A 23,358-nucleotide genomic window follows, 5' to 3' on the forward strand; every position below is an offset into this window, starting at 1 on the left:
TATCACAGCAAAATGATTTATTTGAATGGTTCTTGTCGCTCTTGTATGAGCAGTGAAAGAGGTATTGAGTGTATGTGTAAGGTCAGGACTGTTTAAGTCAGACATTTTTTTTTAAAGCGATTAGGTATCTAACTGTGGGGTGGACAGCACTTTTTGAAATAACGAAGCAGAGGTTACCCAGCTTCTCAGAATAAAAAAGATGAATTTACCCTAATCTATTGAGCTTGCCTTTCCTCATATGAAATGTTTTCTTGCATATCTCATTCGTGACTTTATTTTGATATATGACCACTGATAAATTAAAACCTGTATGCACGTAGTTGCTGTAAATCATCTTCTGGAAAGTCTTGACCAGCAGAGGGCTTCTGTCCCTGGGAAATAATCCCTTAGTGCGAGAGCGGAGAGCTTTAACCGAGCACACTTCTGCACTGGCTTTCCATCTCTTGTGGTCCTGCAGACTGCCCAGTTCTCTGCAGCCGTGCAGGAGCTCAGAGCCACCCGTGTTCATCTTATATAGGTTATATGTGATGCAGTGTGATCCCTTTAGGGTGGGGGAAAAATGCAGTCAGTCTGTAGGAGCACTTGTAATGGTGTTCAGATGTTTGTTTGTTTGTTTTTGTTTGTTTGGTTTGTTTTGTTTATTTGCAGAGATTTAAATGTGGGGGCAAGGTGGAAGGGAGGGATGTTTCCAAGATCTTTGGAGTCTGCCTTATAGGACAAATACAGTGTTGGGGGCCGACTTACCAAGAGGTCTGTCTGATCTTACACCAGAGCAAAGCATTTTTTCTTTTCCTTCTGCTGTGGCATCTGATAAATCCTCGCCCTGCTATAATTTGTGTCCTTAGCCCTGTGGAAGGTGTTTATGAACATGGGTGCGCTCAAGCAGATTTCTTTAATGACAAGAGGACTGATCCTAGGCGCTGCTAGAAATGTATTTTGAATCCATCTTGCTGCCTCATTACAGAATATGCTTCTTGACACGTTGTTTTGCATTTTACCTGGCAGGCATTAGTCTTTCTCTTGGCTGGGTTTTGCATTCCTTTTATCTGCTTTATCTAGAACTCTTTGTTGCTTATTCCGTAGCCGTGATGCGCTAAACAGCCTTAAGTCGAATGTTGCCACATACACCTCTAAAAATGCCATTAACTTGGCTCGGTGCTGCGAGCCACCCAGTCAGAACCGAGCCTTTCAGCTGGGTGATTGGCAGCATATGGAGAGACAACCTCTTTTGGACACATTTGGTTAAAAAGATAGCGTTTGTTCTGCCTCCCTGTGTTCAGCGGTGCCTTTTTTTTTTTTCCCTCGGCAGAATTGGAAGATAATAGGATTTTAAAGGGTGAGTAATTGACCGACGACCACTTCCAGCCGCAGCATTTTTCTTCATATTGTGTGGCCTCAGTGCGAAGGTGAGGCGCCGTCTGATTTCTTATTTCCACAGCTCGCTGCACTAAATCCCCTGGCAGCACGGACAGGCTGCTGGCAGCGCTGGGTAAACAGAAAGATATGCAACTGTTTCGGGTGTTTGTTTTTGCTCTTTAATTGCATTGTGTATCAAAAGGGGTAGTGTGCATTACCAGATGTCACAGTTGAACGGAATAGTTGTAAACTTGATTTTTATTTCCAACACTGATACTAAATTTGCTGAAAATCCCAAATATTTTATCTTTTTCTATCCCTTTATCCAGAAATAGGTTTTTTGGTTTTTGTTTTTTGTTTTTGTTTTATTTTCCCCCTGCAAAATTGTCTTTTTGGTGTAGCATTAATTGTTGGTGACTGCTGCAGAAGGATTAAGGCTAGAGGTGACAGAGTCTTGGGAACAGGGCTGAGTAAGGGCTTTTATTGCTGAGAGAGGTTGGGGAACTTACAAGGAAGATGGCAGTAATAGTTTAAAGCTTCGTTCACCGTAGGGGAGTTTTGCAAGGAGTCAAATGTTTTACTCACCCAGGAGGGAGCAAATGAACACTTTTTACGAGGATTTATTTTTTATTAGGCGGCAGTGGCTGTTTCCCTGTTTTCATTTCATCTTTTCCACTTTCTAGCATTTTTCCTCCTCCCTCTCTCCCTTCTCTCCATTGCTTCTCACGTGAGGCTGGACGGCCCTAGCAGTAAAGGACCATTTGATGAGTGTTTCCCTTCCATCCCCCCTTGTCTAATTTAGCAGGGAGCGCTCTGGAGGTGGGTGGCAGCCCTCTCATCTCAGTGGGGTTTTAGGTGGACTTGGCAGCTCGCTCTTGTGGTGGCTGTTGCACAGTCGTAGACAAAAGGTAGGCGTATGGAAAAAACAGGGGAGCTGGAATAAACAGAGCCAGCTGAGCTTGGAGTCAGCCTAGCAGCAACTTGGTTGAAGTAGTGCTAAAACCCTGTCTGGGGAGTCTTGCTGTGGTTTGGGAGGCTTATTTACATGGTTATTTAAATACGCTTTACATTGACATGTGTACAAACCCGTATCTGTTCGTTATCCTAAATGTTGAACTAAGCATGTCTAGGTAGTTTTGCAGGAGGTCCTATTGGTTATTGTAAGGCATACAGCAGGTACAGGACTGAGGTTTTAAATGAGCACCAAGGGTGTCAGAAGTTCCAGATTGTCCTGGTGGTATCTGCATTAGTGATACGTAAAGCCTGCACATGTTAAATACAATCTGAATGCCTTATGCCTCTTTGGAAATAATTCAGAATAAATAAAAGCACTCACAGCTGAACAGTTCAGTGTTAAGGTGGAAAATAACCAGAAAGCACGTTACTGTAAAAAATGTTTGATAATGGTTGAACTTTGTTCTCTGTGCGTCCCTTACCTCAGTGAGTTACTTGCTTAGTTTAAAAGGTCAAATAAATTAAAAGACAAATTAATGTTAACATGTTGGTGAACTACTTACTGGCTTTAATTGTAACTGTAAAAGCAGATACCCCGAGGCAGATTTAAGCAGGAGCAACTAACATTGTTATGATAGCCTCAGGAAGCAAGTGTAACAGACAGGATGTTTTGTAATAAAACTGTAAAACAATTAAAATAGCTGCACAAAGCATGCTGCTTTTTAGCCTGTCCAAAGGAAAGGGCTGTGAAGGGAGTGTCAGCCAGCCACAGCATCATAGTTGTTATAAATTGCCATCTACTTTTGGAAGGGGCAAAAGATGGATAACAAAGTCGACAAGTAAATACATGCTACATAAATATGCATAAATCCATTACCATCTGCCACATTGTCCAATTTGACTGGGTTGTCTTTCTGTGTCTACCACATAAATCAGTTTAAAGCAGTTTCCCTCAAGCAATATTTTCAGTAATGAACGGGTGAAAGATCTGCATTCTTGGGTAGTGACTGCAGTCCTGGTATATAATACAGAAAATACTGTATTTACAATTTTCACACACAAAAGAAAAAGCTGTAGTAAAAAGATTTATTTGGCCATGCAGCTACTAAACTTTGCATGAGTCTTTGGAAGCCAAGCCAGGAAGTTATATTATCAGGCATTTTGCTTGGCTAGGAATTTTTACTGTTTTATTTTATACAGTCACTACTGCAGAGAGTAAGTACAGATTAGAAATATCAGTCACTAAAAGTACTGTTTTTGCATTCTAGCATTATGAGCGTTTTAAAATAATTTTTCATAAGGCTTCGTTTCTTGCTTGGTAAGCAAACATAGCTCACAGTACCACTGTTTATTCTTTGTGTCATCACTGCGATATGTCTCAGTTTAGGTCCAAGTAATTTTATTTTTCTGTCCAGTACATGCATAGCACACTTACATTTAATCTTATATCCAGATGTGGCCTCTGTCTCTTTAGATACAGCTTGTATGATTTTCCTACATCCTGTTCTGGATTTCTCCTAATAGCTACGAGTATAGGATCGCTGTGCTCTGCTGCACATTCATCTGGGCTTCGTTTCTTTTACACAGAGGCTGCTTTACACTGTTCTGGCAACGAAATGGGGCCTCAGTGAGAATGAGACTCAAGACCCAGCTGTCTTGTCTTATTTTTTATGACTTACCAAATAGATTGCACCAGGATGGATTTTTTTTTTTTTTTTAATGTAAGAGGAATGTATTATAACAGGATTGATTATTTCTCTATTTATAGGTTAAATCTCTTTTTAAAAAGTGAGTCTTTTTACATATATTTGTTCCTTTTTTTTTTTTTTTTCACTCCCCAGTTTAGAGATTTAGAGATACTATTGGAAGTATTTATGGTTGGGAGATTAAGGTTATATGTTAGGACTTTACATCAAGATCTTCTTTCTGGTAAGAACTTTCATTGTTAAAATACTGATTTACGATGGGGGAAAAAAAAAAAAAAAAGGTTTTCTTTAGCATTCCTACAAAGAAGCTGACATGAATTTATATACAAAACAACTTGATAACCTGACTTCTCTCTGCAGATATTTGCCTAAGTAAGTCAAAGGTGAAAAATCTAAAATGACTGTCAGGGTGCTTCTGTGGAGATTTTTAAGTCTTTTTAAATGGAGCTTTTTTTTCTTTTTTCCTTTTTTTTTTTTTTTTTTTTTTCCCAGTATTTTTATAATTATATAGTTGGATGTCCTTTAGTTGGTTAGAAATCTAACTTTGGATTTCTGTTCTAGAGTCACACAGGTTGGAAATGTAACTTCATTCGTATATTTTTACTTAAAGTAATGTGTAGGTAATACTGAAACAATTTTTCTATGTGGTAAAGTTTTATAATGTTAGAAAAATGGCTTCAAAAAAACCCCCACAACTTTACCTCTCGAGGTAACAGACATTAAATGTTAAAGCTACAAATGAATCCACTTGGAAAAAGCATGTAAGAGTAGGATTTGTTTCACTTCAAATTAGCTGTCTAAACATTAGATGTCACAGTCAAGCTGGTTGCCCAGTCTTCTGGTGCTCAGTCATTGAAGAGAATGGGGACCTCAGAGAAATCATCGCATCTCAAGAAAAGTGACTGTGGAAGGTGAGATACATTTCCTGTTGGAAGGTAGGCTGGCTGTACTGGCTGGGATGGGAGCCTAAATTTCTTGACTAATTTGTAGTTAATTGATGCTATTTGCATTATTCCCATCCTAAGTGGTAAGAGCCTCAATAGCAGTGCATAAATCTCAGCTGATCTTGATATGGGAGGAACAGTGTGTTTATAATTTTTTAAAATCTAGATTTTAAAAATGAAATGTCCTACAATATGCCAGTCTTCACGTGGGTTTTGTACAGCTGAGTCTTAAGTCTATCTTCCTTATCAAGTGACTGATACATAAAATAATAGACCAAAGTGTAAAGGTTTATTTGAGAATCGCCCTTTCCTGATCTTAAAATCACTCTTTCATCAGTTCCGTGAGTTAGCTGGTTTCCTTTGAGCATGCCATGTGCATTTGGAGGAGAAAAGATAGACTTGCATATCAAGGCAGGAAACCTTCCTTCTATTTCCAGCTCTGCCACAGGCTTCCTGTACGACCAAGGAACTGATCCTGCTGACCTGATCTGTCTTTTTTTAAAAAAGTAAATTAAAAAGGAAAAAAAGTTGTTTTCATGTGTAAGTTTGTAATGCAGTATTTTTGTTACTAGTTTTCTTGTTCATAAGATCGATACTTACCTGTCTAGCAGGATCTTAAGTGAATTAATTTTCCTTCCGGCTTCAGATGCTCTTGTGTAGGATGCTGTATGTGTGTAGAAAATAACTTTCGACTGTTACTGCACTATTAATCCTCAAGCAAGACTCGAGGAAATCTGTGCAGGGCACCTACCTCTGAAACTGTCATGCTCCCTGGCCTTGATAATGAAGTAAAGAGATAAAACCCTCCCTAGAAATGAGGCGATTTGTTATTATTTTCGAGCAGCGATGGCAGGAAATAGGAACAAAACAATTGCTCTGAAAACAATTTGAATGTTGCTCCAGACAAATAAAAGACTGAGGCAGTGGCTGACCTCTCCTGACAAACAGCTGGAGCCAAAAATGGCCACAGAGTTGTCGCTTAAGGACTTAATGGAGGAGATCTTTCAAATCAAAGAAACAGTAAACAAGGTAGATGGAGCTTTTACAGAGGTTAAAATTGAGATAGCTCAAATGAAAGCCGGGCTAAATGAAATTAAAGAAAAGGTGAATCAACAGCTCCGCGTGTGTGAGGATGAATTGCTTACGTTAAAAGAGACTTCTAATCAAATCAAGTTTCTGGAATGATCTTTGAGGAATCAAGAGAATAAAAGGAGGAAAATCAAATTTGGGACTGGGTACCTAGAAAAGGCTTGAAGGACATCACCCAGAGGGAGGTTTTGAAAATATTGCACCGGGGCTGATAAAAGTGAACATCGAGAGGCCTTTGAAGTGGAAAGGTTACACCTGTGCTTCCTCGGATGTGTGCAGTAGATGTCAGCCTTTTATATTCGAAATGTTGCGTGCTCCTCATCTGCAGCAGATGATAGTGGTAAAGTTTCCTGCTGTTCGTTTTCAGATCCTTCTCACTAGATCTTAGCTTGACGCAGGCTATCCGCAATTGACAGTTTTACAGCCTCCGTGAATGTGGGGCCTGATTTATAAAGCCCTAGTAAAACGGGGACAGGTTATTGAATGACAATACAGCAATAACAGGATGAACCAGTCAGACTGTCCTCAGATTTAGGAAGGTGCCATTTCCCTACCAGTAATGAATGCAAAGACGTTTTGTTTTGTAGAGCCGTGCTCGCTGCTAAAATGCAGTGACCTACTTAGGAATTACCGTGAGTGATAGGCTAGATTATCCGTGTGCTATTTTAAGAAATACTGGAAAAGAGTATACAGGAGGATATTCCTCTGGTAATTTCACCATTTCGGTATTGATTCTGCCAATGTAGTGAAATATGGAGGGGGTGAGGAGAGGATGAGACATTACAGTGCCTGACTCTTCCCTGGCAGAACCTTACATCAGCAGGAAAATTAAGGATACTTCTGTAGAAGCAGCTTGTGTCGGGCCAGGCATGTGACAGTAACATGAGTTTGTTCTAGGGTTGAGCCTAAAATGCTTAGTTTGCAGCTAATTAGGACAAATACGCCAATAATGAGAATGGGAAAGGACACCTCTTTGCAGTTCTGCAGAAAGGAAATGCTGGCAATATTGAAGCAATAAAACAGTAAGATGAAAGTCTTAAATTAAGGTGGAATTAACGCAGCATTTGTGTTGTTTCTTGTCTTGAACTAACCACCAGTTGCCATCCTGATAAGGATACTTAATTCAGGATGGGGCAGTTTAACATGCTTTTTTTTTTTTTTTTTTCCTCCTTAAACATTTCTAAATGTATGCAAGAATCTTCATTATTCCTTTTATTACGTATTTCCTTTTAAATACCTTCTGTATCCATTTTTACTGGCATTTGCAGCATTATTTTTTTCTTTATTTCTACTAGTTTCAACTAAAGTGGGTGAACTGAATTAGAAGAAGCAAGTAGTGGTTAAAGCGTTTTAGTAACTGTGATCAAAATGATGAATATTTCATTAACTTGGCTTCCATTTTTGTGTTCGTCTTCGCTCTTCATGATTCATGCTGAAGTATGTATAACTCTGTCCTCTATAAAATCTACATGTATAACCATCTATCTTAGTTCTAGATGGTTTCCTTTTTTTTAATTTTTTTTTTCTCCAGCCCAGCACTGACAAGCAAATATTGCAGACACAAATCATCACAGGTTTAGTTTGACTGAAGATTCTTTCAGATTTTGGGTGCTGAGGTTAATCAAGCATTCCAGTTCCTTGATGCTGACTAGTCACTTGCAGCTAAGTTGGTTTCTTTGGTGAGGTAGTATTTTAGCCAGATAGAAGAGAAAGTCCTCAAGTGGCAAAGAATGGAGAACAATAGTCAATGAGTCCATGGAGACAAAGGAAAAGTCTTGGAGGAGCTGGTACTTTCCGTGCTTCTCTTTTTGCAATCATTATCGTATCTTCCTACAAACTAGTGAGAATAATGAGACCAGTTAGTGCTATTGTTGAATATGATTCTAGTGGGAAATATTTTCCCCATTGGATCAAATTGAAAGCGTAGCTTGGGGATTTAACAGTTGGGAGATCTGTTGTTGGTAAATGTGCTAATTTGAATAGCTGAGTGAGAGTTTACCCCTTCTTTATAGAACCCTAGTCAATCAGTTTGGTTAAAAAAAGGGCTATAAATGTCCTCAGCTGGAGATTTTGATGGGCTTCTGTGTTATGTAGCAGGGAGCCTGAAGAAACTGATTGAGATGTCAGAACTTTCCTTTCAGTATTTTCTGATAAAGGTGTACTGTAGTGAATTCAAAAAAAAAAAAAATATATATATATATCAAAAAAAAAAAATCAAAAGTGAATGAAGAAGTCTTCAAATATTTGTCTAGGTTGTTTTGTTTTGGGGAAGAGCTACAAAGCATATTACGGTTTTGGGAAAGGCACTACAATCTCGTGCTTACAAAACCAAAGACTTCACAAACTTCACTCTTCTAAAAGGGTCACAGGAAAGGTCATTGCATTTCTAGGTCTGCATTTGTAGGAATGGTCTTGAAATAGAGATTTTTTTTTTTTTTCTGTTTGTGTCATTCCCTCTGCTCTTACTTGCAGGGGATGCAGTCTCTTGAGTGCCTTGAAAATCGGCTTCAATCAAAATGTTTTTCTTTGCACTTAATTTGCTTCCAGGTTAGTGTTCCATCTGACACCAGAAATAGATACAGGATCATCTCTTTTTGATTTACAGAGTTCTGGATGCGTACCCTAGGTGAAGTACTGCAAGAAACTTCAGATTTCTGAGAATAAAGTACTAGCGTAGGATTTCTTCACCTGGATCTCGACTGTAACAGATGAAACAAGATTGTGTGGTAGGTAGCAATTTTCTGCTCTGGCCCCAATTTAACTTTGTAGGCAAGTTACCTTACATCTGTCTGTCTGTCTAGCTATAAATGTATGTGAGAGTGTATATGAAGCTAGAGGAGGTAATATATTTATATTACATAGTATTTAGTAACACTTTTATAAATCGTATCCAGACTTTATTACTGTACATGTAGATTTTTGTACTGACCATATTCTAGAGCATTTGGGGAGGTGTTTTTTTATTTTTATACTAGGCTCACCCTGGCACAGTGGCTAGATGAGCTTTTGAAATGAAATTTCCAGGTTTCATTCAGTGGCAGAGTGGTGCGCACTTAGTGCATTTATGCCTAGGAAAATAAAGCATTCATGAGCAGTTGGTGTGGAAATGCTTTTCAGTGTGTGCTCTGAGCTGCAAGGTATACCACAGCTGCCTTCTTCAGAAGTGTTACGGCTGCTGTTTGCCAGTTCTATGCAAACAACTGGAGGAATCTCCCTTATTTTTGTAGTTCCTTACTGCGGTAATCACAGGCTTCAGTGATTCAGCTACACACCAGTAGTCTTGGAATAACTATACGATGAGCAAAGCTGGGTCTGTTTCACAGTCAGAAGAGAAGAGTTCTCTTCTAGTGCTCGGATACCCCATGGCCATGAGAGCCTCAAGAGTAGGAATGGTCTTGGTGGTAGCTTCATAATGTAGGCACATCATTACAGCAGGACTCGCCATTCCTCACTGATGGTGTGGAGAAAACCCTGGGTGGCGTGCACTGAGTACCTTGACACCAGTAGCTCTAATGTCCTCAGTCCAGGAACTGCTGAAAACCCTCTGAGTTCTCTGTGCAAAGTGTAAATGAAATCTAACAGACAATTAGAAAGAGTGCTTACTTTATGTAACTGAGTTAATTTGTACCTGGGGGTTCAGTGTGTTGGTGAAGAAGTGGAGGCTGTTGAGGCTGCTATGTCCTATTTGTCCCATCTGTGGGGATCATGAAGGCTCCTTGAATATGGATACAGTCCCAGTCGATGATGATCTTTCAAAGTAATTAACTAATTTTCACCCATATTTGCCCACCATGCATCTGCATGGACTGCAGATTTGAAGGAAACTGGGTATATTGCTTTGCTTTTTTTTGTATTTTTTTTTCCAATGGTACAACTGACTCATTTTGTAGCCAAACTTATATGATTTGCAGAAGACATTTTAAAAATCATGTTTAATGTAGTGTTGATGTGTAATGAGTGTGTAATCTTCATCTTGAGTGAATCTTTTTTTTTTTTTTTTTTTTTTTTTTTTTTTTAACTTCCTGAATGCTACGAAATAAAACCTTGAAAAACATCAGTGGTTTTTTGGGAGGTGGGGGGAGGTGTGTTATGAGCTTTCAGGAAAAAGGCAATATCTGCTTGTGTTGGGAGATGTTGCTGTGTTATTTCTTATGTCAAGATGAGCAGAATCACTTTTAAGAATGGACTCTGTAGAAATAGAGGTAAAAGCACACTGCCACAAGGGAGCAATTGCAGTTGCGTTTTTTGGTTTTTGTTTCAGATAGATGCTCTGGTTTTGTTCATATGTTCAAGTGCCAATTTCATTTAAGACAAATGAGGTGAATTTAAAATATGAAACTGTACTTTCTGAAGTGTTCTACAATATTCTATGGTACATAATTAAATCGAGGAGACCTGTTAACATACAGGGATGTGTTTCTCTATATATATTTTTAAAGCAGTTCAAAGTCATACTGTAATTTATATTTTTTTCAACTCCTGCTTTCCAGAATGGCGCCATTGCTAGGTACTTCACACTGTAGATACAACAGCTGTGTTAATTAAGTAGATATGTCACAACACTGAAGCCAGTGCCTGCTGCCACTGTGCATAGGCAGCCAAGAGCTACAGCAAACAGCCTCACAGCAGCTTTTGCAATGTAATACCAAGTGTAGGAAAACAAACAAACACAAAAAATAAGCTATGGTATAAAAAAAATATATATATAAGACAGAAGATGATACTTGGAGTGCATTAATTGCAAGTATAAAAGATGTGAAATGTGCATTCATGATACCATAAAACAGTTATTACTGATTATGATAAATCAATAAACAGCACTGCAGACAGATGTTAGCAATCTCGGCGTAGGATTTATGGAAGACTTTCTTTCCTTGTAGCTTTATAATGCCTGCCTTCCTCCCCCCTCTTTTTTTTTTTTTTTTTTTTTAACCCAATGTTGAGATGTCTGATGCATGGTCAAAGATATCCTTTAACGTTTCCATAAGGAATTTTATTATCTCTAATGTCTGGACCAAATTTGGAGACATCATCCTCGCAGGTTTCCTGCATGTCCATTAAGAAACTTGCATAGCCTCTTCCTCTTCTCTGAAATGCTGATGAAAGTTGCTGAGTGTTTCAGATCTGCTGTGCTCTTCTCAAGCTCATTGTATTTCAGTGACTGGCAAAATACTTTTTTTTCTTTTTTATGTGGTACTTGCTTTCACCAAGGTTCATTTTAACTATATCTGCTGAGAGCAAAATGCTCTTCTGTGACTTAGGTTTGTTGCAGATCCAGTGATGCAGATGTGCAGGTGAGACAATCTCTATAAACATGATGGTAATTGTTAGTAATTGGAGGGGTGTGGTTTTTTTTCCATCTGTAAAAGGATCAAAGCTCTATCATACAGCTGCTAGGAGGGCTACTGAGGACAGCAGTAAAAGCTGAACCTCCAAAAGGATGGAAGTGGAGTAAGTCCCAACACAAGCTTCTCTGTGGTTTTGAGGCTGACTGGCAGGTTTCCAGGTGGCAGATGCTGCCAGCAACATTTCGTTGTTTGCTGTGAACCACTTGCAGTGCTGCAGAGTGAAGGCAGCATGTGGCTGTTCAAAATGGCAGCATCACCCTGGAAGAAAATGGAAAGAGTCGTGGCTTCTTCAGAACAGAGGCTGCCACATTACATCTTAAAAAATAATCCAGCAAGTGCCAGGAATAAATTAGTATTAACCTGCTTGCTTGTCTTAGAAGGTAATGAAAGAGTTGTATAAACATTGTTAGTTCTATAATAAATTGTTCAGAATTGTACAATAATACGGAACTATTATTTTAAAATCAAACCCTACTGTGCATGATGTAGGAATTCTTGAAGCATGCGGAGCTGTCAATCACCAAATCTCCAGATACTTTCAAAGAGTCTCTATATAAATGGATGAAAGGCCAAGTTAGAAGTCCCTGACTTCTGCGTCTTGACAACTATGGAGCTGTGGGGGCTGGCAAAAAAAAAAAAAAAGCAAAAAAAAAAAAAAAAAAAAAAAAAGTCCCCCAATTTCTGTTTTAATTTTTGTAATTAAAAACAAAATGAAACAACTAAAATACAGACATAAGTTTCAATTTTGCAAACTCTTAGACATGCAAGTAGCTATGTACATATCATTGGACCCAGGGAACTTAATAAGTATTAGTAACCCCAAAAGTTCCCACAGTTTTTTTTTTGCATGTTCCTATTACATTATTGAAGTGGGAGATTCTTTTTTCCCATTTTATTTATTTTTTTTTTTCAGGATTGCAGAATTTCTTTTTCATTGATAACCTTGCTCTTTGGACACAGGAGTTATGGTGCACAGCAATGTAGGTGAATTGGGGATGTTGCAATACTGCCACATTGTGCAGAAACAGCTAAATGCTAGGGTTTGCTTGATCCTTAGGTTCTGTTTTGCTAGGATTTGCTTGATCTGCTTAGGTTCTGTTTAGTTGTATGTGAGTGGAAGGTGTAGGTACCTATGAAAGAGTTGATAGAAAGGAACTAGTACCTGGAAGTCATGACTTTTTGGGATGGGTGAAGAGCATTGTTGTGCAAGGTCACTATAGCCACGGTAATTATAACAGCTCTCTTCTGGCTCACTGTCTTCATTTACGTACCACTCCTTTTGTTTAGTAAATGATATGAATTAAAAATGTTTAGAAAATACTTTAGTTAGTTGCAGAAATATGCGTATGCTTACCTCTATTTCAAGATCTTGTATTATCTTGTTGCTGTAACTTTTGTCTTTCACTCAATGCTGTTACCCCTGTCTCTTCTTCCTCCCTTTTTTATTTTTTCCATGGTTATTGTCATACTTAAAATTAACGTATAAGCCCTGCAAAGGTGACTGTGCTTGTTTTGTTTTGCAAAACAGCCTTTACAGTTTTTTTGTTTGTTTGGTTTTGTTTGTTTTGTTTTTTCTTTTTTTTCAAATGCAGATGCAGATTGAGCCTTTTCTCTAATGAAGAGAGACTAGTAAGGGAGCCTAGTAAGGGTCAGTTTGCCTTCTTCTTACATCTTGTGGACAAAAATCTTGATGTGCTTTAATTCAGTGTCAGAAATTTTTAACAGTTACCATTCATGATTATTTTTTCTAAGAACGTAAGGGGTCTTTGCCTTTTTGATACCCTCACAGCTGCTTTAATGAGAGATGCTCTTGAATTTCTTTGACATTTAATACGGTTTGTGATTATATGAGGTTAGATAGGGTGAGGACAGACAGCAAGAGAAGAGGCAGGTGTTTTATATCTTTGAGCAATTTCTATTTCTGGAATTTCAGCATTTTAAATTAAAATATTCTAACGTAGTTTTTACTATTATTGTAGGTGCCATAGGTTTCACTGGGCTTCAAGATTATCTTTTTTTTTTTTCTCACCCTCAATTCGGATCTGTAGCAAACTTTAGTGCAGTGTCCTACACGTTATATTGAGTTGTGTCTTTAGAGATGTGATATAGCCTGAGATTATTCAGTGTGACAACACTTAACCTAACATAATTCAGTTCAGTGCACTGAGAATTAGAATGATACAATTTTTTGTTTCCTAGAATGGGTACCCATCCATTGTCACTCTGGTTGCCATGGATTATCTGATAGGAACATAAGAATATAGGAGTTGCCATGCCAGATCAAACCAGTGGTCCGTCTAAGTCACTGTCCTTTCTCGTAAGACAGGCTGCAGGTGAATACTTCAGACAAAAGTGTAGAAAACCATACAGTAAACTTAATGTCTTTTCCATGATGGTATCTTCTTAATTCTGTCTGTTAGACTTTTGTTTGTGCTGTGTAGCAAAAGGACTTAAATCCCATGTGTTTTTTAAATCCCCTCTGATGTAACGCTTGATTTTCATGTTATCTGTCTAAACCTTATCTGAATCCTGCTGTGCTTTTGATGTCAGTGTGGTATGGTAGCAGTGAATTCCACAAATTAATTATATGTTATAAATAGGAATATCTAATGTATCTTGTCTTGTTTTGCAAACCTCAAAGATGCCTTCTAGTAGATGTCTCATCTTTAAACTAAAAGGATTCCCATCGGTGTTTCCAGTTTCTACCCTGCAGGATTCTTCCTGTGCCTGTAATGTTTCTAGCAATTCCTCCTGTCTACACCTTACTTATGTTACAAGAACAGATCACAATATTTCATATAAAGGGTATGCAGTCATTTTACATAGTAGCAGTACTTTTTCTATAACACTTCAATATTGATATGAGGAATTCAGGGGAAGAGAGATGTTTACAGTCAGAATTATTTTCTTTTTAATGTTTGATTGCAGATGCCCGAAAATGGTGCTGGAATCATTACTGCAGTGAGGGATTGGTTCCTAAATGTATGTCAAAGCCTGCACAGCATTAGCGAGAGTTCCTTTCATTTTAATAGCCTTTTTTTCTTTTAAGCTAGTATTTCTGTAGTTTAATTGGTACACTTCCTAACTTCAGGCATTATTTCTTCCTTGTCTTAGTCAACTCAGTTAAGTTCATATGGAATTGAAAACTATGCTTAAAGTAAACCTAACTCAGTAGTTTGCTTCATCAGTTAGCTCGGCACTGTTAATTGAAAAGGTGTGCTTTAGTAAGAGACACGAATCTGTACTTTGGTCTTTCGGTGTTACCTCCGTGCAAAGTTTTTTAGTGTATGATACACTCTAAACTTTTCTTTTATGCCTCTTCTAATTTGTTATGAACTTGTGTTTTTAAAAATTAATCAAGAACTGGTATTCCTTGGTATTCATTTGTATGTGTGCTGAAATGCCATTCCTCATTGGAGATAGCAGCAACGCCTTTTCATATGGCTTCAGTGTGGCAGTTGATAGTAGTGCCCCTTGAATGCAGTCCCACCTGTGTGGAGCCCTTAAATTCATTGCACACATTCAGCATCAGCTGTAGTGTAAGACCTAAAGCAGTTGGATGAGTAAGCAGCTGTATGCAGAATTTTAACAAAAATGTTTAGTTTTTGATGAACCACAGTGAATTCATCTGTTGGGAGTAGATGGTTTATTTTGTAATGTAAAATTAGACCTATAAATCTGACTGCAACTTTGCTGGGTTCTTTTCCTACAAAACTGGCAGCCTCCACTGTCCACTGTCTTAGACTCTAAAATAAATAATGAAAACAACCATAAACACAGGATTTGATATTGATTTTCTGGAGTTTAAGATAATCTGGGGTCTTCAGAGATCAGTATCCTTTACTGTGTCATACACATATGTATGCTGCTGCTATAAAAATAAATAACTGAAGCTCTTTAAGGTCTAGTTTGTGAAAAAGATGAAACATTTATTGGCCACTATATTTTGAACATTGTATTTCTGAAGCTGAATTTGATGCTTTGCGTCCCATAAAATAAAAATGATAAGATTGAAGTCAGTAATCAAAAGAAAAGGGCTCGGTGTGTAAGTCTCTTGCTAGAATACACACGGCTGGTTGAACCGAGCTTTGTTTCTAATACACTTTTATAAATTTTTAATGATAGCTAATGAATCAAAAGTTGAGAGGCCTTTGAGATGTTATTTATCAGCTTTTTTCTTTGTGGTGTTTTGTGGTGCATCTCCTAGGTCCCTCAGGTTGCAGTCTGTTTCCAAGATGTGGCTTGACGTTCTCCTTACAGCATTTTGTAGGTCTTCAGTGAATACTAGGGTGGGGTTCAATGATTGTAATTTTGCACTTTTCACATCAACAGATGTTATAAAGGCATGCAGGAACAAAATGATGCTCGCTTAGTTTCATTCAGAACGTGTTGGTGTTCCCTGAAAGGACGACCCATGCGGCTTGGGCAGTCTCGTTTGCTCCTTGGTGTTTTCAGCCCTGACCCATCCCACCAGGTGCCGCTATAATGCAGTGATGCCTGAAGCCTGGGAGGAAACAGGAAGATATACAGTCCCCAACTCCTGATTAATACAAATAAAAAGGCAAAGGAAATTGCAGCCTGCACCCTGTGACCTGACCAAGCCATTGTAAGTCATCAAGGAAGCCTTGATGAATCAGGAGCAATCTCCTAAATATCAGAGGGCGATACGGCTCTATGGGATATTGTACCTACCGTGATACAGATTTCTGCAGTGTGACCATATTACGGCATCAATTTGAGAGGAGAGGGAAAGGAAACTTAGTAGTCAAGCCGCAGAAATAAAAATGATTCACAGGGAAGTGGTTCAGCAGCTTACAGTTAGTTTTGCCTCTCCGAGTCCATGATCTATGCCAACAGGCATGTCTGCACAGCACGGGGAGCGCTCCGTTTGCCACCTGCCCCGAGCGTGGTGGTCTCTGTGACTCAGCAGGCATCGCTGGTGGCACCTCAGGAGTGGCGTTTTGGCAGGAAAGAAAATGCGTGAAGCAAAATCGTGATGTAAATTGAAAGCGAGGCTTCTGCCAGCCACCCAAACAGAATCAATTGCACTATAAATTGGGTAACCAAGATTGCTCCTGCCTGTGGATCCTCTGAGTCTCCAAGTGGTGTAGCAGAAGGGGATTGTGTGATGCTTCTTAGGGCATGTGTGTACTAAGTGTGGGAGGGAAACCCCACTGATGGACTTAAATGGCCAAATACAGGGAAAGAAGATAATCACAGTAAGTGTCTTTTACAAGTGGCTGTTACGCTGTTTTTCAAGGGAATGGTCTCCAGTACAGTAATAAGAAATAAGGCAATAGTTATCAGTGAGTCCCAACTTGGCAGCAGGGCTTATGGTACCTCATATTTGACATATAGTTAAATCTCGCGGTTTCTGGAGAATGCAGAAAGAATCAGATCACTGCTGGGTGGCACAACATGTTTTGAGCAAGACCTCCCTTTCTCCTCAACTTTTCATCTCTGTATCCCACCCAGAAAGGTGTCAAGATACACAGGAGAAAAAGATGGTAGTGTAAAGCTGATTTTCTGACTTTGTCAAACAAAAATAGTGCGTCCAGCACTTTGCTGCTGCTTTCATCAAAGTTCGTACTGATGTGAGGCCTCTCCAGTTTGCTGTGCAGGCAGTTTGTGGTAGAACCAGAACTTCAGAGGTGATTATGTGAGAACTTGGTGTGATTCATCAGAGTCAAGCTGTGTTGTTCAGTTGTTAGGCTTTGTGCCTGTAATTATTCTCAAATTTTTATCACAGGATGCTGCTGAAATTCTCAGAGGAACGGGAGGGGATGATGCAAGTTGAATTGAACCAAAATTTCGGAAAGATAGTTGTTGATGGCAAGGCTGAGCTCATTCTTCACTGATAGAGCTAGAAGGCAGAAAGCAACTGAACTGTTGCTTGTGTTGAGATGGAAGAATTTGGAGGCAGGACACTTGCTTATCCCTGTTCTTCAGGCTGATGTTCTCTTCCCCAAACTCTCCAGAAATAGCAGAGCCACAGTAAGGATCTTGGAATATTGTTTCCGAGGATCTGATAGAATAAATATTTTCCAGGCATATTTGGAAGGCCTTTTAGAACCACCCCTCCTTGCAGGATGTAACTCGTTTATCTGATCTGGGAATAAAAGCAAAAGTAGCTGTTGTCATCTTCCAAATTAAGTTATAAAGACTAGCTAATAGTAGCATCTTCAGAAATCATTTGTATGCTAAATGGAACAAGTGAATTTTGTCTGTGTTAATTTATTCCAGATTACTTCCAATTTTAGAGAGCCCTGTGTATGAGGGGGATAACACTCAGTCCAAATTATTTTCTTACATTGCTTTTAAATGGAATTACACGCACTAGTGTAAGCTGCATGCATTATACGTGCCAGACAATTGCACTTGAGGCTGCAAGCCTACATGTTACATCTCTTATGGCAATTATATTTGAAACACTGTATTTTGACAAAATTGTTCACGATGCACAGCCCTATCAGTACGATCCTGGCTGCCCGAGTGTAAACAGTTTACGTTCATAGAGTTGGAAGGTCTAATGCAGTATAAGTAATTGGACTGCTGAATGGCTGAAATAGCTCTGACTGGGATGTTTGGGCAGACCTCCTTCTGACTGATATAACACGATATTCAGATAATTGCCTTTGAAGACTTGCATTTCAGTAGGCATGCTGTACATGAAAGTGTGCAGTCTACATTAACAACTTAACTCTTATGAGTAAACCTTATTAAACTTTATCCTGGAAAGTTGATAGTAGAAGCTGGCTGAAGTTAAAAGTAAACTTTGTAGCCCAAAGCAAAATTACTTTGAACCTAAATGTATGGGATAAGTCTCAAGTGCTAATCGGAATATATAGGATATTTTCAGCTATTAGTTATAATTAAGATCTTAATTATTTTTTTTATCTTAACAACTGCAACAGTTTCTTTAGCCTGGGCTACTCTTCTAGCTGTCTTAAAATATACTATAATCGGGATTTCATGACTACACACAGAAATCTGGAGCCAGAGGCTCAGCTGGCAAGAGGTGACTGTGAACAAACTTTCTGAAGTCAATAGAGTTGCTCTGATTACACCTTCTGAGGATCTACCCTATGAGATCAGTGACTCTCCAGACGTATGTATTCTGGGTCAAATTTAGTGAACTTGGAAGAGTCAAAAGACTTCAGAGAGGGCATTGTTTCTTTTAAAGGTTGATTGGACCTTTATCTATGTTGAGTGCTCCCCATAGTCTGATTAGTAGGGGGCATTCATTACATATTTCTGGGATTAATTCAATTTTGCTTTCAACTCTTTTATTTTTTTTTTCTTCTAAGAAATCAGATGGCTTGATAGTAATTCCCTGCTGACCTCTAAATCCCTAAATCTCTTTCCTGTTTCTCACTTCTTTAAGGTATTAAGTGTTACTCAATAATGTGGAAGTTAGCGTGTCTGGCTCTGTGTGTTTAATTTCACTGTGTTAAACATAAATTGTTTCAAAACCATTTTATTTCAAAACATCTATATTTTGCACAACACACCATCAGGCACAGTGGTAAGGTTAGTTGAGATTTGTTGGCTTCCAGCTACATCAAGTACTTCAAAATATCATAACCCAAATGTAAAATTGCATCTTCCTGCAATATTGCAGAAGCTTGGCCATGAATCTCCAGGCTAATGAACTTTGTCTGAGGATATTTGCCTTTCCAGCTGCTGAACTTGAAAATTGAAAGTGTGAGCTCCTAGTATATAGGTCCCCAACCCATAGTAAACCACCCTATAATCCAGGCAGACAAGGGAGAGCACAGTAATGCCTGTAGCACATTGCTTGTACAGTATGTGTGCTATACTTTGTGGGACCATAGACTCGCTAAAGAGGCTCACATGAGATTAACTTGCGGGGCCGTGTTTTAGCACGTGCAGCTGCATCCATTTATCCTAGATACTGATACAGCTGAACTGTTGCCAAGTACCAGGCAAAAGGCAAAGTTCATGTGTCTGGAGTAGGATCTCACTTTATTACAGAGGGTCTGTAGTGGACAAAGTCAGGGAATTTCTACATCTTGTACATTAAACTTAGTAGCCGCTCACTGACGTGCTTTTGGGAAACGTTAAGAGTCATCCCTGGATCCACTGGTTTTAGGTACGCTCTCTGAGGTCATGGAAAGGATTATCCCCTCTGAATAGCATCTCTTATTTTTTCTTCCCATTAACTTAGGCTGTGTGAAGAACTAAGTTAAAGACCATCACTTAAAACATAAAGAAAAGGGCTGGTTTTTTTGCACGAGCATATTTTCTTAGGAGCCTCATGGGAGTATTTGCACTAGCAGGGCTATTGAGTGTACACAGAAGAGTTTTTGTTTTTTTTTTGTTTTGTTTGTTTGTTTGTTTGTCTTAATACCTGTATAGGTTTGTCTTAATACCTGTATAGGAGGCTGACAATGTCTGTATCTTCTGGGCTTATGAATCTGAACTGTCTGCTAGGTTGTGGGATATGTCATAGAACTTGAACTAAGCAATCTAATAGGGTGGTTACTGAGAAATGCGCGTTAGTGGGAACATTAATGTGCTCTCTATATTGAAACCAGGTTTGACGATGTTTATATAGCCCATGGGCCAAAGGATGACGTTAGTATGAAGGAGGTGGATTGTTTAGCTGAGAGTTGAAACTTGTCACGTCTGTATTAGTGACACTAATGTTTTATGCGCACTGTTTCTAGGACTGCTTCTCAATAATTCCTGATCAGTTGTGTCTTTATAAGAAAAAGCTATGCATAAAAAACCTAAAATGCAAGGCAGCTCTTCATTGCATAGACACCAGTTACAGCATAGTTTATGGCCCACCTGGGGTTTGAAAAAAGAAAAAAATGTTTCTAATAAGAAGGTTCTTGATCAACAAAATGTGAAAGGACTTACCAATTTTAGTTTGCTAGGATATGACTAGTTTGGCTGTCCTCATTTCAGAGCAAGGCATAAATCCTTTGCATCAAGGTACAAGCTTCAGTTTCTATTGCATGAAGACATATCCCTTAGAAATAGAAATGCGTAGTGGTTTGGCATTGGGGGTCATAGCACTCCCCCTGCAGAAGGAGTGCAGGTTTTCCTAGGCTTGGCCATGCCTGGGGTATGAGCAAGGGAGGAGGAGCACCCTAAGGATCCTGGAAGAAGGACAGCAGAGCAGATGCTCTGCAGTTGCTCCCCCACTTGATCGTGCAACCTCTGAAATAAAACGGAAAATAAGAGGAATGAGTGAAGGTTTGGCCACCATATTAAATGCCAATTTGACTAACTGCCATGACTTTATTCCAGTATCAGACTTTTGCAGTGAATTGTTTATTTGTTTCTTTTTCCCCAAGGCAGAAATGTCTTCTACTGCATTACAAATTTATTTGCAACATTTTGTTTTGAAATGGCAGAACTGCTCTCACTTATGATTTTTATCTTGGCCACCAGTCATGTCAGAGCCCAGCCCATCTCTTTAAAACAAATTCAGCGTAGTTTGCTATATTGATTGCTGTAAGAGTTTCATCCTGCTCTCATTCAAGCATGTTTATTTTGCAGTGTAAAGTTGATACTTTGGAGAAGTGTGTTTAGTTACTATAAAAAGTAATTTTCCTGATTTTTTTCCTTACTCTTGAAAGATTGTGAACGAATAGTCCAAAATAGTGTGCATAACAGTGGTACGGAATAGTAATCCAAAAACCTAGGAGCTCCTTTTGTTTCCCACTAGCTCCCCTAGTGCCAGAGTGACACAAATTCATTTATGCACACGCACATTTACACACAAATAAACGGATGAATAGGTAGTGTAGATGGAATGAAAGAACCCTGCTATTTCAGATTGAAGTGCCTGTCACTGACATTAATTTAGATGTAGTATTAGGGAGCCTCTTAAAGGTCAGGTTTCCCCTGGAGCATTAGTTTACTCTGGACGTTTTTACAGATGATGTGCTAAAGATGTAATGCATCTAATAACTACATCTTGGCTTCATCTACTTGATTCATCAAATACCTTCCTGCTCAATACTGAGCTTTCAATGACATGTTATATGTGAAATATTAGAAGACATGTTAATACTGTGTCAATTACAGCTGAATATTTTGTTTGGGGGCATGTAAAAAGGGGAGGGGAGGAAATAGAGTTCTGTTATTGCATGATGCTAGTGGCCTATTGCATTCTGGAAATACGGTCCCCTCCTTGTTTGATTCAGTGAAGAGGGTTATGAATGGCAGCTGCCCTTTCCTGAGGAGGGGGCGGTCTCAGATGTAAGCTGCTTAGTGTATCTCCTGGGTGTACAGCACAACTTTTACCCATGGAGATGGGTTTATTGTGTTGTGTGTGAAGCCTGCCATGTACAGACGAGTATTTCCCAGTTCATGCAAAGCTGTAGGTAGGTAAATGCATTGTTATTACAAAGACAAAGCCTAATTCTTGCGGTTTTGCTATCACCTCCTGACTATACAGACACTTAATCCATGTTAAGGTATCTTTTAACAGACAGAAGTTGACCAGCAACCAGAATAGGGCAGTCCTGAGGTTAATAATCTTGAGTTGGTTTGTCTTTTCTACTCGGTACACACAGTTTTGCAGTGTTACACTTGCAATTAGTTGTATGCCGGGCCTTTGTCAATGCCTTTTGTCAATGCCGTCTGTGCTTTTGAATATTTTACAGAGTCCAAAAGCACAAAAGGTAATTTTTAGAAACCAATTGTGCTTGAAATGAGTTGGATTAGAGTGGTGTGGGCCAAAGAGCAGGACACTGGTGCAGTTGAGGAATCATCAGTGACTCCTCACTGTGGTAAGTTGCCTATCTCGAAAATGACTTTTAAGGACAACTTTGGATTGAAAACAAGCCAAAACATCACGCACTCAACTATGAGATCTTTATATGAAAATGAAATGCAGGAGTGAAATGTTGCTCCTTCACCAAGAGAAATTATTTTTTCTGTGTGACAGAACTAGTGTCATGAGTTTCTGCAATGCTAGTCAGTGTATGCAGCTTGTGAGGTGCTACAGCAACAGTGGGTGAGGAAGAGGACTGAATTGGGGTGGTTGGCAAATGGGCTCTGAATTACAGATCTGTTACTCTGCTAGGAATCCTGTCCCTAAAGGAGGGTTGTTCTTTGACTGTGTAGATCCCGCTTGCCATCTGGTTTTTCCCTTGCACCCAGGTGAGGACAAAAGTGATAGGATAATGTGGAGTTATGGTCTTGAGCTCTGAAAAGCACCCGTACCAGATTCGTTTACTTTAGTTTGGGCTGAAGACTGGGCTGTGTGTTCTTTGTCCAAACTTTGTTCTTAAGCTCAGAAGCAAAGCACAGCCTTGCCTTTGTGGTTTTCTTCTTTTTCCTAGAACTGCCTTTTGTATGTATTGGCAGGAAAATAGCATTGCTCTTAAAGATCCTAAAGTCAGTTCTGCTTCTGCAGCCTTCAGCTGCTGTTACGTTAAAGAAAAAAAAGCATTTAAATATTGAAACAGTTTCTAAAGTAAAGAGGTTTGAATTTATGATTGATTTCGAAGTGATCTGTGTTTAAACTTTGAATGGGAATAAAATAGTGTCTTGTTCAAATATTGAACTAGTTTTAAAGTTAAATGGCTTGAACATAGAACTCTCTCATGGGAAATTGTATTCTCATTTCAGTCTCTGAGTTCTCTTGCATATTGTACTCTATCTCCCTGTACTTATACTGCAGTATTTGCTTAGGCTGTACTAAGAAGCATTCTGATGCGATTTTATTAGTTGATTAAAAAAAAAAAAAAAAAAAAAAAAAAAAAAAAAAAACACAACACAAAATACACAGAAAAAAGAATAGCATTGGATATATTTTCAAGATAATGGAAATTCAGCAGAGTGATATAAACAAAGAGTTAGGACAGCATTTTAAAGCAGAAGATCAGGGGAGATAGAAGAATTAAAAAACATTGACATAGAGATGTGGTCACTGAAGTATGGCATGATGAGAGAGAACTATGTAATTGGAGGAGATTA

The 23,358-nt window shown here is 38.8% G+C and overlaps 1 protein-coding gene across 1 annotated transcript in view; it reads left to right on the top strand.

The window, feature by feature from the left end:
- Window positions 1-1,367: 1,367 nt before the first annotated feature.
- RARB (retinoic acid receptor beta) overlaps window positions 1,368-23,358 on the top strand; it is a 282,674-nt gene continuing 260,683 nt past the window's right edge. Inside the window, exon 1 of the mRNA XM_032180618.1 lies at window positions 1,368-1,406. The gene's annotated coding sequence lies outside the window, so the exon portion shown is untranslated. The remainder of the gene's footprint in view (window positions 1,407-23,358) is intronic.

The sequence above is a fragment of the Aythya fuligula genome, chromosome 2 (assembly GCF_009819795.1).
Source record: "Aythya fuligula isolate bAytFul2 chromosome 2, bAytFul2.pri, whole genome shotgun sequence".
In the NCBI taxonomy this organism is placed as follows: Eukaryota; Metazoa; Chordata; class Aves; order Anseriformes; family Anatidae; genus Aythya; species Aythya fuligula.